Raw genomic sequence first — 17,711 nt, forward strand, 5'->3', positions numbered from 1 at the left:
AAAAATTATTAATGACATACTTTATATTCAGTTTTGAATGCTGGTATGCATTTTATATTTGTAGTGCATTTCGATTCATGGCCACATATTAAGTGCTCAGCACGTTGTGGCTTGTGTTTGCCATGGGGACAGCGTAGCTTCAGTCCCTGCCACTCTGCAGATCTACAATGTCTTGAGCCTTGGCATCCTTTTCTCTACAATGAAGATAACATCCATTTCAATGGGCTACTCTAGGGTTCAAAATATCAAATGTATGTGAAGGTACTTTGTAAATTATTTACAAATAATGATGAGTTTTTACTTGCAAGTCATGGAATGGTTGCAGCTGTTCTAAATATGCAGCTGGAAGTCCGTTTTTCCTTAAGCCTCAGAAAAAATGAAATAAATGACTCCTTAGCAAAGAATCCATGAAAAGATAGAAGTAACTACAATTTTTACCCCATATTGAAAGCTGTTTTGCTGTTCTACTTTCTGTTCTGTCTGATGAAGTACAACTAAACAAGATAAACGCTTTCACATGCTACCTTCCCAAAGAATTAAATTATCAAAATGATTGTTTTCATGGAAGAGTTGATACATTTTTTTTTGTCTAATTATTTAATTCTGTACCAGTTATGATTTTGGCTGCCAAGCAATTCAAACTTAAGTTTGAAATTCAACTGGAACAATTTAGTTGGACTTCAAGTTGTATATGTCTACTCATTTACATTTTATTATTTTTCATTCTTTTTTTCTGCTTTATTTCACCATTTTCCATTTATTCTTCTTCTATAAACTCATATTTTGTAAAACCATTCATATAAATAAAACCAAAAAAAAATGAGAAAAAATAAAACTGAAGGTTGAGCTATTTTACAGATTTTTAAGATTTTTAAGATTAATAAGATTGACATTCAAGTTAGAAAATTCTGAAATATCATTCACACCAGAAGGCAGAAGTTCCAGAATACCATGAAAAAATGAACATTATTTTGCAAATAAGCTCTGACTTTATTTAAGGAAAAAAAAGATTAGTTATCAAAGAATATAGAACTGATAGTGTTAGAAAATGCTGCATTATTCCTTTAACCAAATTGAATTCTGGACAGCTCATGAGAATATAAAAGAGTATGATTTTGCTTGTGAGATCCGTAATTTTTACCGTAACTAACTTTTGAGGTATAATAGAATTAAATTTGTGGTCTATATTTGATAGTTTCATTAATTATATGTATTTTTACCATTAGAAGACTATTGGGGAAAACAGTAAGCAGATACAGATATAAAAGAATAGATATTTTGAAAAGTCTAGACTAGAGTTAAAAATTGTGAAATCAATATACTTTTGGTAAAACTTCCTATAACATTCAATACAGTCTTACATGATGGAGATCTACAAGGAGAAAACGGTTTCTTTAATTGACACTGAAGTACCTTTTCTTTTTTTTTTTGGTATGGACATGACCTATAAAGATTATGAAAATTTGGGAAATTTCTAAAAAAAAAAAAAGGAAGCCGTGTGCTATCTATGTCATAACTTGTATCCTACCTCAATTATGTAGAAAAGCTATATGATGTAGTTTTTTTTTTTTTTTTTTTTAAACAGCTCATCTCTACACAAGAGACAGTGTACAATACTATGACATGAAGCTTAGGCACAGAGTTCCTGGTGCCCTGTGTTCTCTCAAGGACATCATGTCTACATTCACCTTAGATTGCTCATACTGCGTTGTTATATGCTTCTCAAGTTCAAAGACTTTATCTTCTCCATAAACTATTATGCTTAAAACATCTACACTTAACCTCACATTAATTACTTTTTGTGTAATTTGAGTTACTAGTCACCCAGCTCCATTAAAAATGACTAGAGAGAAAGTGCCATTTATTATAATTATTTTACCTACTTCATTATATCAAAAACAGTATATTTATTGCATTGTGTGAAAGATATTTCTTGGTTGATGTAACTACTCTGTCTGATAGTATCTGGACAAGAGCTCTCTCTGGCTAAATTCCTCAGTCTCTATGATCTCTCTTTCAATATCTGGGTTTGGAACTGTTTTCAAACAGATCAATGAAATATTCAGTGGTTATGAACAGTTGCTATTAAATGACTTTTTATTATACTTTGGTTATTTCTAAAAGATTGAGTAAAATAATTAAGATAACATGATGTACTTCCTAGAAATCCCAGGAAATCAGAGATTGATTCATGGAAATAAGGAAGAACAAGTCAATTGAGACTCATCTACCCCTTTTAAAAAGTACTATGTTTAGGCAACCTTTTGGTATACATACATACACCTCATGGTGAAAAGTCAGATTCTAGTAAAACTTTAAAAGAAAAAAGGAAAAAACCCAGCAACGTCATGATCTATGGAATAGTTTTTTGTTTTACTTCTATTATTTTGGGTATACTAGTAGTACTAGCTAGCATCTGTTCTGACTGGTGGATTGTAAAATATTTTCAGTGTTAACCCTGGTTTGTGTGAAGCATAATTGCCTTCATTATATCTTTTTATGCATATGAATAAATGAAAATGTGTTTAAATATCTCCAGTTACATTTACATTTCACACCAGGAACCTAATTTCAACTCAGTAACCCCTGAGAATAAAGCATAAAATCTTGCTTAAGCCAGTAATTAGTTACATTTCATAGTAAACAAAAATGACTCATTAAACTTTTATGGTTTTCCTTGCTGGTAATAGCGGGTTATGTATAAATTTTTAAGTATCCTTGATCTCTGTAGCCTTCGAAGCTGTTATTTTAAGTCTTCATTTATTTCCTGATTAGAAATAATTATTAGAAATCATTATTTCCTGATTAGAATGAAGAGCCATTCCAAAGGGCCAAAGGCCATTCATCTTTTCTGGGTTTACCTGGATCAGTATTACCTGTAGCCCCAAATCCTGACAAAGACACTGAGGCAAGTAGTGAACATTACACTTAAAGAGAGCCTTCAGCTTTGGAGATACAAATAGAAATTAGAGAAATTCGTCATTGAAACTCCAAATGGTATGTATAATCAACAGCTCAAAGTTCAATTGCATTCTTTCCTCAATAAATATCTCCTTAGTTATCATTTTTTCTACCATTCTTTACTCACCAGGGTCTGACTTCTTACATTGCCAGGATGGAGAGTAGGGATAAAGAAAAAATTGGGGGAAATTAGTGATTCTCTTTGTCCATAGGGTTGATTGCCCGTGTTCCTCCATTTTTGGAAATTTAAGGGTTCTCCGTGGCCCTTCATGTTAATATTCAAGTCACGTGGCCTTCTGTGTTAATGCCTTCCCCCACTGACCTCCTTTTGTTCTTTTAAGCCTCATCTACTTGTGGGCTGCTAAATTGTAGCGCAGAAATGTTCTCCACATAAGGCCGGATTGTTTCCCTTATCTACATTAAAGAATATTTGCTACTCCATCTCTTTTGCCTTTTATCTAGTCTGGGACCAAATCAGGATCCAAAAAAAAATCCCTCGTAGCCAGAAAAGGTCACACCCCCAGCGTGATTCCAGCAATCTGCTGGTGTCCGCAAAGTGCAGGAAAGGACATTATTTCAAAGGAAAATATGTGAAGGAAAATAGAGGGAAAAAAGCTATTTCCACAAGGAGGTCTGAGGAAAAGCAAAGGATGAGAAGAAATAGTGGAAAATATGTTGTTCTTGTAAAATCCAGAAGAATTCAGTGTAGGCATTAGTCCTTTGATTTGTTGTTTGGGATTAGGTCCTCTTCACCGTGAGAATTTCTATTCAGTGCTTATAATGTGAACAAAATAATGATGATGATCTATAGTGTGTTTATGAGTAAGTCTCAGGGAACATAATGATGTGTCAGGCAAATTGCTTCCTGCTGCTAGTGAAATATCAATGCCGAGTTAAAATAACCTTAGAAAATGAATCTGTAGGTGCAACTGAAATATTTCAAAGCTGGAGTCTTTTATTCTATCACTGTGTTCAGATCTAGCAAAGAAATGTTACTCTTTTCATTTAGATATGTACCTACTTGAAAACTTGATCTCTTGCCTTCCTTATCAAAAGCAATACATTGTATAGTTCTTAAAGTTTTATTTGGGGACATCATGTCCATTTTATTTGGCTAAAAGTTTTTCTTTTATTCCTGAATCTTTATTGAATTAGATAAAACTATTTTATGAGTAATTAAGGAAGTAAAATGTAATTGTGCTTTAGGTATAGAATTTATTATTTAGAAATCATGAGATTCTGTAGAAGTAGACCAGTCAGACTCTCTAATAGAGGGTCATTTTCATTTTTATAAAAGTTATCAGGTTTGAATACAAAATGCATCTCTTAACAACAAATACCTTCTAACATCACAGATAATTCTTTGTCTGAAATTCTTCTTACTAGAGGTTGAAATGATAGCAGGTTTTTAAAAAATTTTTTAATTGTGAAATAATTACAGACTCACAGGAACCTGCAAAAATAATACAGAATGTCTCATGTTTCCTTCATCCAACTTCTCCCAGTGATGGTAATATAGTTTATAAATATCGTATACTATCAAAACCAGGAAATCTAAATTGGTACAACTGTTTTAACTAGACTGTGCATCTTAGATGTGATGAGTGAATGTGAGGAAGAATCTAGAAAGTTTTCCATATTCGAGACTTATATGATGTATTTAGTGGTTGCCTTAGTTTACTTGGGCTGCTGAATCAAAATTCCACAGTGTAGGTGGCTTAAACAATTGTAATTTATTTCTCACAGTTCTGGAGACCGGGCAGTCTGAGATCAAGGTGCCAGTCAATTTGGTTCTCTCCTAAGAGCTCTTTTCCTGGTTTTCAGATAATGCCTTCTCAGTATGTCCTTTAATGCCTCAGGTGGTGGAGGGGGTAAAGAGATGAAACAATATTTCTAGTATTTCCTCTTATAAGGCACAAATCCCATCATGAGGGCCCCACTCGTGAAAACCTAGTGACCTCCTGAAGGCCCTATCCCCAAATATTATCACCTTGGGGGCTTAGTGCTTCAACATGTGAATTTGCATGAGGATACAATTTATTCCAGAGTGGAAGCATTTATCAAAATAGGGAACATAGGTGAGGAGAGAAATACCATTTCCATCTTGGGAATGATGACTTGTGAAATGCCTGTGGAGATAGGTAGGAGGCAGCTGACACACCAGTCTAAAGTTTAGGGGTTTAGGTTGAGCTCCAGATAGGAAATAGGAGATCTAGGAGTCATAAAAAAATGAGAGTGTCTACAGGATGGGAATTGATGGAACTTAACATATCTGTTCAATAGAATAGTTCCTGGTTGGTAATGGAAATTATAGAAAGGAGCACTCAGCTTGGGTACCCCCATGGATGAAAAAAGATTTCATTAAAGAAGTAGGACTTTGAGTTGTTTATTTAGGTAGAGTGTGTATGTCTGTGTATGTATAAAATCTTCTAAGAAGTATAGAGGCGATTTATCTAGGTTTTTATCTAGAGATATCTTGAGCTAAAAATTCTTCAAGATTCCCAGTATCCATTTCAAGATTTTTCCTTTAATCAGTAGGTTAATTTTAATTGCTATGTATTCAATTCACAAAGAGTAAATAATAGACATATCTAGTGTCCATTAAGTGCCAGACATGATAGAAATCCTAGGTAGTCATATAAGTAATATTTATAAATTCACTATGCATGAAATACTCAAAATCTACAAGGCAAGGCAGGTAGAATGTGTGCCCAATCTGAGAGGTGTGAAATGATTAACATTTTTCGTAGGCACTGGAGGGTTGTGGTATACAAATGAGAGTTTACTATATATGCATGGGGAAAGGCTCACAATATGTACGTTTTTTTAAAAAAGGGCACAAAATTACAGAGTAAGATTCAATTTTCATTATAACTTAATTACAGATAGTAAATATACCAAAATATAGGTTCCTTCATTTAGGTATGAAACTATGAGGGGTTTTTTTTATTAGATTTTTTAATATTTTCCTACTAGTTTTCTACAATAAGTATATCATGTTTTAAAATTAAACATTCTTGGGGCACCTGTGTGACTCAGTCAATTAAGCCTCTGACTCTTGATTTCAGCTCAGGTCATGATCTTGAAGTCAAGAGATTGAGCCCCGCTTTGGGCTCTGCACTCAGCACGGAGTCTGCTTGTCCCTCTCCGTCTCCCTACTTGGGTGCTCTCTCTCTCTCTCTTTCTCTCTCTCCAATAAATAAATATGCATTATGTTACATTCTTAAAGAAAAAAACAGCAGTTGAAGGGACTAGGCTTACCTAGTGCACGAGTGCTCTTGTGAATTACAAACACTGACCTTTCATAAGTACCCGCCACTGGTTTGCTCATGCCGACAGATTCCTCATTCTTCATTCACTTTGCTTTTTGTAAATTAAATTGTGTTTTTTGTCTTTCACAACATAAACTGTGAATTGGATTTTTAATGATTACTTATTTTAAGAACAGTTAACCACAGACTTCTCTGTAAGTTATCCTATAAAACAGCTGTTTCTAGGAGAATCAAAGAAAGAGAAGCCTCAAGTTAGTTTTCAAAGAGGAAATGGAAAGAAGGCCCTGGAAACAAGCATCTTCTCTCTCTCGATACTGTTTAAAGCTTTTGGCATTAGAAAAACATTCTAGCACCAAATGCTTAGGTCTCTGACAGTGGATAAATCGTTAGGGTTTTGTCATCAGGTCACTGATCTGTCTTCCTGACCAGGAGATGACACAAGACTGCACTGCCTTAGGTGCTTCCTTTTACCTCTTGTGATTGGACTGGGTCCATTATTTCTCTAGAGGTCCAGAAGAATGAAATCACCAGAACACCAGACGATCCTAGCATAAACTCTGGAAAGTTCTGGCTAGATGTCAACATGGAAACCAAGAAATACATATGTGTGTGTGTGTGTGTGTGTGTGTGTGTGTGTGTATACACACATATATATATATTCTGAATGTATTCCAAATACATATTCCAAATATATATTCTAAATATACATTCCAAATGTGTGTTACTTCAAGTACATATATATACACACACATTTAAATTTCACGTATTTTCCCCAAAGTGCTGAATAATGGCCACAGAATTATAACTTGAGGTAGTTATATTTTTTATTAATTATTGAATTATGAAACAAGCCAATTTTAATACAAAACTCTGAAGACAAAGAAAAAACTCATTAATGACTTTGCTCCAGGGATCACAGAATACCAGAACTGAAAGGGACCATCTAATGCAACTACCCATTTGTTTCTTGAATCTTCTCATATCATCTTTCAGGGTATTTGACCTATGCTAGACACCTCTAGGGACAGGGAATTCACTTCTTAAGGATAAAGATACTCCATCTTTCCAAGAGCTTTGATTATGATCCTGTCTGGCTCGCTGCGACTTCGTCCATCGGTTAGTTGTCCTCTTTGGGCTCATGTAACTCTTCATATACAGATTTTCCTATTTTTAAAGAAAGTTTTGATGTCCTGCCTGGCAATTTTCCTTTTTAGTCTTTACCCTTTTTGTCTTTCCTGTTCAAGTTTCCAAATACCTTGATTCCTCTCCTCCAAAGGTATCTGTTTACACAGAGAATGGAGTGGGGTCCTGAGCATACGGGACTGCTTTGGTGCAGAATGGACTATCACCCCCTTTCTTGTAGATCTGAGAGTGTGCATCTATTTTGGTAGATCAGAGCATGTGGACTCCTTTGGGCAACTCCTTAACAGCCCCCTCATTTCACAGATTGTATCAAACCATCAAAAATAAAGATGCAGTTGCCGTAGTCGGGTTTTGAGTTGTAGTGGGTTGCAACTAATTTGAAGGCCTGTTGCTTCCTTAAACATTTGAGGAATGTTAGATTTAATCTTTCTCTTTTCTTTTTGTGAGTTTGTTTTAAACTCTTTCTTTTCTGGGGTGGGAAAGAGATGGGAGAGGTGGTCACACGTAGGAATAAGCAAAGATATGTAGACATTTCTTAAGAAGTACTGAAGGGGGCGCCTGGGTGGTTCAGTGGGTTATAACCTTTGGCTCCAGTCATAATCTCAAGGTCCTGGGATTGAGCCCCGCATGGGCATTGGGCTCTCTGCTCAGCGGGGAGCCTGCTTCCCCTCTCTCTCTGCCTACTTGCAATCTCTCTCTCTCTCTGTCAAATAAATAAATAAGATCTTAAATTTAAAAAAAAAAAAAAGAAGTAGTACTGAAGGACACAAAGAGTTTATTACCTAAAATGCTCTGCTTTTTTGGGGAGGTGGGGGAAGTTCTTTTAGCAGGATCTAATTTTCATTATTTGCTCTAAAAAATAATTTATCCTATAAATTGAAATGTAGTCTCTATTCCTATGAGATTTATGGTGGACTTCTCAAGAGAGTGAAAAGTAAGCCTATCATTTCAACTCTTATTTTTTAAAAGATTTTGCCATAGCTTCTGACTGTGAAATGAAGAGACTTTGCAAAAAAAATACAGCTGTTTGTAAATTCTCACTTTTATGAATCACCATACTCGACCTAATAAGTATTTTTGTGGTGAAATTAAACTTCTTCTAATTCGCCTATTTAGTGTATGTGGGTCTCGGGGACCTTGTTTTGTCAGACCAGATTTAGTGAAGTGAGGCACCACGAGTACTACAGTGAGATCTGTGCTTTTTGGGAAACCAGCTGAGTTTAAGACAAAAGATAAAGAGGTTTAGAAGGAAGTCTATTGAAAATAACACATGACGTAAAAGCCACAAGAAATTATTTAGCAGTTTCAAAGAAGCTGTCATTTACCTGTAAGTAATCTAGCATTGCCCAATCTTTAACCCTGTAATCTTCCACTGTTTCTAATCTGTAAATAATCAGCAACCAAATGGTGCAATGAGGATTTGTTGGTTTAGAGCTGATCGGCATAGTCCTCTGGCAAAGTCTGCCTTTAGTAACTTAGCCTATGTCCTAGAAAATACATTCGTTTCCCAAGAAGAGAAGCTATCCCAGGAAAATGTTCATTCCCAGAAGAATTAAATGTTCTAGTGAAAATGTTCACCCTAATACGTGTGAACAACAACAAAAAAAATGTGTAGTTTTACTGTCAGAGAGAAGCTATGATGAAGTTAAAGATTCCTTCTTTGGTAAGTTACTTGGTTGGTAAGAGTTCTCGCACTTGCAGGCAGGAGTAAATGGCCATCATGGATTCTGGCGGGAAATCCAGGAATGGTGGTCTCTGCCCTGTGAGGACAGGGGCACTTGTTCCGCCTTCTGTGCAGCGGAATACCTCTCAGGCAGAACGTGGTTTAGTGCTAAGGGAAATACTGCGCAAGTGCACGCTTTAGGAATATGATAGGTAAAGTCCCATTCCAAATGGTTTTGTGATCTTACATTACAAGCTGTAGGAAAAGTCCTGATAGAATTTCTAAGAAGTTCCAATACAAGAGGCATAAGGAAAATTCTAATATGCAGACTTTATATTTTGAAAGAGAGAAATATTTCTTGCCCTTTTGAACAGTAGTACTTCTTTGTCTTTCTGTTATAAAAAATCTGAAGATAAACATCTTCATTCATCTCTCTGTTTTCAATGTATTCTCTGAGACAAAAGTGGTCCAGCTCTTGCCACATAGGAGTATCATGAAAAATAAAAATTTCTGCTCTGTCTGCTTCACTTGAATGAAATATAAGAACTTAACCTCTCTTGCGACGAAACCTAGAACTCAACACTGGAAAGAGCCATGTGAAAATTTTTTCAAAGATCTTAAATTCAGTTTTTGGTTTTCCTCTCTTTTATGAGTCAGCCGTATATGAAAATGTGCATTTATTCATTCCTTCGACAAATATTCCTTGAATACCTAGTGTGTGCAAGCACGGTACTGGGTACTGAGGATACAGCAGTGAATAAGACCAAAACATGGGACCCACCATCATGTTTCCCTCTCTCCTTCTTTAATCCCGTTTAATCATTTTCCTCCTCCATCTGTTCGAATGGTTATTTTACCATGTTTAATGTGTACCTTCAGTGTGTACATATAAATGCTCTTGTAAAATGTGCAGTTTGTTGTTTTATATGTATATATGTATATATATATATATGTAATTTACATATGCATTTTAATTTCCATTCTCCTTTTCCTTTTCTCATTGAGCATTGTCATTTTCAGAGCATATATGTGTGCATTCAGTTGTGTGTTTCTACCTGCTGCTTAGTTCTACATGTTAGGCCTTCACCACCTTTGTCCTCTCTGTTCTTCTGATGCTGGACATCTAGATCTCTTCCAGCTCCTGCCACCCCAAATAACACTGACATGAGTGTCCTCCTGTATCTCTCCTTAGGAGCCTGGGTGAGAATTTCTAATGTCTATCTATATTTACCCAGAACTAGGTTTGTCGAGTTGTTCGGTGTGCATCTAATCAGTCTGGCCAGCTTCTGCCAGCTACCTCACCAGATTGCCTACTCTAGCCTACTTTCCCACCAAAGCATGTAAGCGTCTCTAAATCCCCATATCCATGTTGACAGTTAGCATGGCCTCCTGATCTTTAATCTGCTAGTATCAATATGAGTGATGATTAGCGTGAGTGATGATTAGCAATGAGTGATTGCTCATTGTTCTATTAATTTGTTTCTCTAATAAGTAATGAGTTTGAAAATCTTTTTATACCCATCAATCTTTTTGTTTGCTCTTATGTGAACTGACTGGTCCTAACCCTTACTTGTTTTTTTGTTGAGGTTTCTATCTTTATTGTTTTGGTTTTCAGAAGTTTCTGACATTATTTCCTTCTTAAGTTTGAAAGATTACAAAACTCTCCCTGTCATGTGGAAGGGTTTTTTCCCATTATGAATGTGCTGGGGATAACATCTAGAAGAATCCAGAATACCCCAAAGCAAGACTCTAACCTATTAAGCAGTGTAGACATAGTACTTACACCCTGTGAAGATTTTTAAGATTTCACAATGGCTGTGTTATTTTCTAGCCTGCTTAGAATGAATTCTTGTATCAAATATCAATCTTATGAGAGTTTTCTCTTTTTTTCAAGCTGTCAGAAGGCTCCTATATTCCACTTTTATATTAGAATCTTTACTGAGTATGATTCTTCTTTAACCTTCAGACATCCTGACTCCAAAATTCATTTTCTGGAATAAGCTTTTGCAAATAGTTTACCAAAATTAATGAGCTGATAAGATTTCAGAGTTTACAAATATTGGGCATTATTTACACTATAGGATCATACAACTTAACAAAATCTTCAAGGTGATTTATAATCAATGCTCATTTTTTTCTCAAAAACATCCTTATGTCAAGACTGACTGTAGAAATAAAGTGAATGTTTTGGAGCTATTACTGCATAGATAATACTGTACTAGACTTAAGGTGGAGACATGAGGGTAAATGAAAATAAATTCAATGAAATAAAACAGAATAGTGTTTCTCTTAAAGTTCAGTTGGGCATTTTCACACATTTATTAGAAAAACTCATTTATTGAACATTCAATACATGGTACAAAAAGTGTTTGGCCCTATCATAGATGGTCGATGAATAGTTAAAGATCAGTGAATGAACGTAATTACAACACAGTGAACACAGTTTTTAATACTATCTAGGAGAGACAGACTCCAGATACCATGGAATCTTAAAGAAGGAGCATCCACTCCAACCTAAGATTAGAAGTTGTTCCCTGTATGTAGAAAATGTGTAGGTGAAGAGACCAAGAAGGAGGCGTTCCCGGTACCCCACTTTCACAAACATGTGGGTGGTAAGAAGTAGTCTGGAATGCACAGGGCAGCTCACAAAATCCGGTGTTGCTGGAGCTTGGAGCAAGAGACAGGAAGAAGCAAGAGATAGAGATGGACAGCAGGCATGCCCTTTATGCCAAGGGAAGGGAAGCTACTGAAAAGTTTTTTAAGCAGTGACACGGACTGACTTGCTTTATAAATGATCATCTGGTTTCATGAAGGATAGGTTGGAAAGCACTTGGGCTGAAAATAGCAACAAATCAGGAATGTTTTAAATGATGGAAATGAGAGATGATGAGGTCCTGAACTAGAGATGAAGTAGAATCTGTCTGGTAGATATTTAAGAAGGTAGGAATTAGGGCTTGATGATTAACTGGATATGAATGGGGATAAAAAAAAGAAGTTAAAGATGACTCACAGTTTGCTACCTTGGGGGGCTGAGTGAATGAAGGCATTGGAGAGGGAGTATAGAATTTGGAGCAAGTTTGGCAAAGAATAAGGCATTGAGGATTTGATACATCTGGAACTTTCAAGTAAAGATGTACAGTAGGCAACTGAAAAAGAAAAGTTCAATAATAATGTGTAATAATCACAAGTGCCCAAAGCATGAAGGAGATAAAGGTATTTCAGAAAGAGGAAGGCATGATGATAGTGGATTCAGGAAGTTGGTGGAATTGAAGCTGAACCTTGGAGGCTGGGCAGCATATCAGTGAGCAAAGATCTAGGAGAGCATTCTGTGACCAGCACAGAGACTTTAATAGGCTCTGTATATGCAAGCCTACTGGGTCCTTGAATTCACAAACCTAGAGCTGGGAGGATGGAAACTTGAATGGGGTAGTTCTGAAGATGCTATAGAACTGGGCCCTTTTGTTAAGACCTCCTAACTTGCAGTTTAAAATGTGCTATAGGGGTGTGATGAATGTGGGTCCTCCCAGGTCAAAGGATGTAGGAGGAAATGACAAGAGATCACATAGAAATGGCAATATTGATAGTCCGACTAGTATATCATGATTCTGAGGCTCCAGGCTGAGGGTATGGGATATCAATACCTTCCAGCCACAGGATAAAGGAATATTCAGGGTAGGAGTTAGCTCTGGCACATCAGACAAAAGACTTTGGACAAGAAGATGTATTCCACACCCTCCTAAGGGACTCAAACGAAAGGAAATAAAAAATGAGAAGCAAAGATGTGTGCTGAGTAACAGAGAACAGGGTAGCAAAGCTTGATTAAAGCTGGATGTTTTTGAAAAGCGGGAATAATATTGGGAATGTCTTTGGGTTGGAAGCTCTGAATTCCAAGATTGGTGGATTGTATTTTGTCTTACCAACCACTGAGAGTTTGTTGTTTTCCTTAGAAAAAGACTTGGTAAAAAATAATTTATTCTAGGAAAATGAATCTGGCAAAAATGTGCAGGATGGACTGAAAGGGGGAGAAACTGGAGGCAGAAATGCCAATGAGCACATTGTGAAAGAATCCAAACATAAGGTCAAGAAGGCTTGAAAAAAAGAAGTATGTACCATACATATTTGTAAATCTGAATTGGTACCAGCATCAGTAGGTGTTTGTGTTTTTTTTAAGATTTTTATTTATTTATTTGACAGACCGAGATCACAAATAGGCAGAGAGGCAGTCAGAGAGAGAGGAGGAAGCAGGCTTCTTGCTGAGCAGAGAGTCCATTGTGGGGCTCGATCCCAGAACCCTGGGATCATGACCTGAGTGGAAAGCAGAGGCTTTAACCCACTGAGCCACCCAGGCGCCCCTCAGTAGTTATTTTTATCTAAAAACTTTATCAATGTGTAATGAAACAAATTGTAATTCTAATACAAAAGTTGATTTCTGAAATAATTTCTAGAACGTAATGAGGTATTTTAGCTTTGTTTTTTTCCTTTATATATGACATAGGTTCAGATCATAAATATATACTTAGATTTATGGGAATTTTTTGTTGCTTTATTTTTTATTTCAGGTAAAATTAACATACAGTGTTAGATTAGTTTCAGGTGTACAGTATAATGATTTGACAATTCTGTACATTACTCAGTGCTCATCACGATAAGTATACTTTTATCCCTTTTACCTATTTCACCCACCTCCCACCCACTTCCTCTCTGATAACCATCAGTTTGTTCTCTGGATTTAAGAGTCTGGGTTTTTGGTCTCTTTTTCCTATGGCCATTTGTTTTGTTTCTTAAATTCCACCTATGAGTGAAATCATATGGTATCCGTCTTTCTCTAACTGACTTATTTCACTTATTTCACAGTGTACTCTAAAGATCGATCCATATTGTTGCAAATGGCAAGATTTCATTAGTTTTTTATGGCTAGGTAATATTTCATTTATCTATCTATATATCCATTCATGTATGGATATACAGTTGGGTTGCTTGCATATCTTGGCTTTTGTAAATAATGCTGCAGTTAACATAAGGATGCATATATCTTTTTGAATCAGTGTTTTTATTATCTTTGGGTAAATATCCAGTAGGGGAATTAATGGATCATGTGAGAATTCTCCTTTTAATTTTTTGAGGAAACTCCGTACTGTTTTTCATAATGGCTACATGAGCTTGCATTCCCACCAGCTGTGTATAAGGGCTCCTTTTTCTCCGTATCCTCAACAACATCTGTTATTTCTTGTGCTTTTTGTTTTAGCCATTCTGATGGGTGTGAGGTGGTATCTTGTTGTGGTTATGATTTCCATTTCCGTGGTGATGAGTGAGGTTGAGCACCTTTCCATGTGTCCATTGGTCATCTGTATGTCTTTGGGAGGATATTTACAAGTGATATATTCAATAAGGGTTTAATATCCAAAATATATAAAGAACTTGCACAAGTCACCACCAAAACAAACAAATGATCTAATTAAAAATAGAAAGAAGGCATGAATAGATTTATGGGAATTTTAAGTTTCTATGTAGATGAATGTCTCCCAGCACAAATGTAATAACAACTCAGGGTTTCCATATTCTTCCAGAGCTATCAAAAATTCTCAAAAGGGTCTCAAAATAAACTTTAACTTACATCAATTTAATATATGTCACTTCAATTCAACATATGTCACAATGTCTAGGGGAAAAAGATGGCCATGAAAGCAAATGAACAATTGAAAAATACAAAGAATTCAATATCACAGGTTTAAATGGGTGACATTGGATGGGACATTTAGAAATGCAAGATTTTACATTTCTACTATATTTAATTAAGTAGCTAGAAAATGACACAGTTTTTAATGTATTCAGTGCTTTAAAAATTACTGAACACCTCAAATGATAAAAGTGAGAAATATATGTTCAACTTTGATTTGCTTTCTAATAAGTAGAGGCATAAAAGATGTGTTCATGGCATCCATTTACTTTAGTGAATTGGATAACTTATCCTTGCATTTTGTAGCGCTTTTTAAATATCAAAAAAATATGGTTTGTAAGTAAAGATTTAGAATGTGAAGGAAGAAAAATCAAATTTAAAAGCCACAATTCACAGTAATAGTCATCAGATTAATCATTTACATTCACCACAGAAGCTGGTATTATCAATTTTAATTTTGAAATATTTAAAAGGATGAACGAAATAAGAACCAGAGTGTGGCTATTGGTAATGAACAACTCCTTTATTAGAATTTATTTAAATAAATTAGTGTCCTTAGAAGCAAATCAGTGAGCTAAGCCCTGGTTATTGTGGCAGGTAGACCCTGTGAATTCAAATATCATAAATAAAATACAGTTTCTGCCCTTAAGAAAAGTGACATCTTACTGCATAAAATGGTAGTGACAAGTGTGCTTTTAAGAGACTATATAAAGGGGCGCCTGGGTGGCTCAGTGGGTTAAAGCCTCTGCCTTCAGCTCTGGTCATGATCCCAGGGTCCTGGGATTGAGCCCCGCATCAAGCCCTGCGTTGAGCTCTCTGCTCAGTGGAAAGCCTGCTTGCTTTCCTCTCTCTCTGCCTGCTTCTTCGCCTAATTGTAATCTCTGTCTGTCAAATAAATAAAATATTTTAAAAATAAAATATTTTAAAATATTTTATTTAAATATTAAATATTTGATACATTAATATATTTATTATATATAATAAACAGTTCTATTATATATAATAAATATATTAATATATCAAATATATTAATATATCAAATATATTAATATATTTATTATATATAATAGAACTATTTATATATAATAATAGAACTATTTATTATATATAATAAATATATTAATGTATCAAATATTTAATTTATATATATTGAATATATTAATATATCAAATATTTAATATAAAAATATTTTGTTTAAATATTTAAAATATTTTAAAATAAAATATTTTTTTTAAAAAAAGAGACTGTATAAAAATTTTACCTTTGTTTAAGCTGGACATATCCTATCCACCATTGGTGTAGAAACACAAGTTTTTAAAACAATAGAAGTAATTAGAAAATACCATTTGATTAGTGGAGATTCACTTTATAGTTTGATTCACTTTATAGTTTTGATTTTTATTATACAAAGAGATATGGTCTGTTGGAACAGCAAAATTGTAACAAGATATTAAAAAATTTAGAATAGATATAAGTAATCCTAAGTAAATTACTTAAACTTGTAGAAAAAAAGACAGTTAACAGCTTGTGAAAGCACTGTAAATGATGAAGATTATAGGAGACTTAATTTATCTCAAAGTATAGTATACGACTTTGCTAGGACTACCATAATAAAATGCTACAGAATGAAGGGGCTTAAACAACAGACGTTTATTGTCTTACAGTTCTGGAAGCTAGACATTCTCTCTCCTTGACTATGTTCCATAGTCAATATGGCAGAAGTAGTTGATATAGAAGGATATCAACTGCCTCCCATTCAACCCACAAGAAAATTCTATGTAAAACATAGCGAAATAATTTGGAGACATAAATTTGTCTGTGGTCCATCTGGCCACTTGAATAAAATAAAACCTGTGGGCAGCCTCTCACATAGTTGGGTGATGGGCATTAAGGAGAGCACCTGACGTAAGGAGCACTGGGTGTTCTATGCAACTGCTGAATGTCTAAATTCGACCCCCACATTAGTAATACACTATAAATGAACTTGAATTTAAATAAAACAAAAAAATACATAAATATAGTATACAGTATCTTATATCGTAAATTTGCCTATACATGCAACATTATGGGAAAATTCTGAACTTTTGTAAATAACTATTACATTTTAGTAATCTTCATAATATTCACATTATAGTCATGAAGTAATACAAGTAGGTGATAAACTTTTATCCTAAAACTGGAATTAATCATCTTGAGATGGCTGCTTTGTTAAGCTTTGTTTTATTTAATCAAGGACTTGTCTTGTTTAACATGATACTGTTATATAAATATTACATAGGGTCTAATATTTGTGTATAGAGTTCTTCATCTGTATCAGAGGAGTGTTGCACAAAGACTGATGTTAAATTTCTCTGGGGAGTATTAATTAAATTTTAATATATTAAGATGTAAATAGTTCTCTAACATACTGACTGAAAAATTGTCTTCAACCCCTCAATGTCTGCTTCTAGAGCACCCAATTTGGGAAAAAAAAAAAAAAAAAAAGGTACTTGGCCATTTTAACAAATCTGTGTTCAGTTTTTGGGAAGAGACAGTAGCTATACCAAAGCTTGAAGTCAGAAGAACTGAGCCCAGAGAAGAATCTCAGGAAAGGCGTGTGTGTGTGTGTGTGTGAAAATTTTCCAGTCCCAAATTATAAAGCCTCCATAAATGTACCTACAAATTTTTAAAAATCATTTTAAGACTGCCTAAAATTCCACCAATTAAGTTAATAATAGTGTTTGAAAATAATATCTCTAAAAGACAAGTCCATTTCACCAGTCTGTCTCTGTCCTCACAATGGCCAGAGATTAGCAATACTTACTTGGAGAGTAATATTTTAATTGGAGAAAGGAGGATAGGGAGCTGATGATTTAGAAATTGTGAGCTTTTTATTCACTACTAAAAGAGATAATTCTCACAACATCCCATGAGGCCATTACTGCCATTTTCCTCCCATTTCCAGATAAGAAAACTGAGGCATAGAGAATTTAAGCAGTTGCCCAAGGTCCTACAG

At 34.9% G+C, this 17,711-nt stretch overlaps 1 protein-coding gene across 44 annotated transcripts in view; it reads left to right on the top strand.

The window, feature by feature from the left end:
- The window catches only part of RIMS2 (regulating synaptic membrane exocytosis 2), a 594,152-nt gene that overhangs the window by 535,839 nt on the left and 40,602 nt on the right, over nucleotides 1–17,711 (top strand). The window lies entirely within an intron of this gene.

The sequence above is a fragment of the Mustela erminea genome, chromosome 16, assembly GCF_009829155.1.
Source record: "Mustela erminea isolate mMusErm1 chromosome 16, mMusErm1.Pri, whole genome shotgun sequence".
NCBI lineage: Eukaryota > Metazoa > Chordata > Mammalia > Carnivora > Mustelidae > Mustela > Mustela erminea.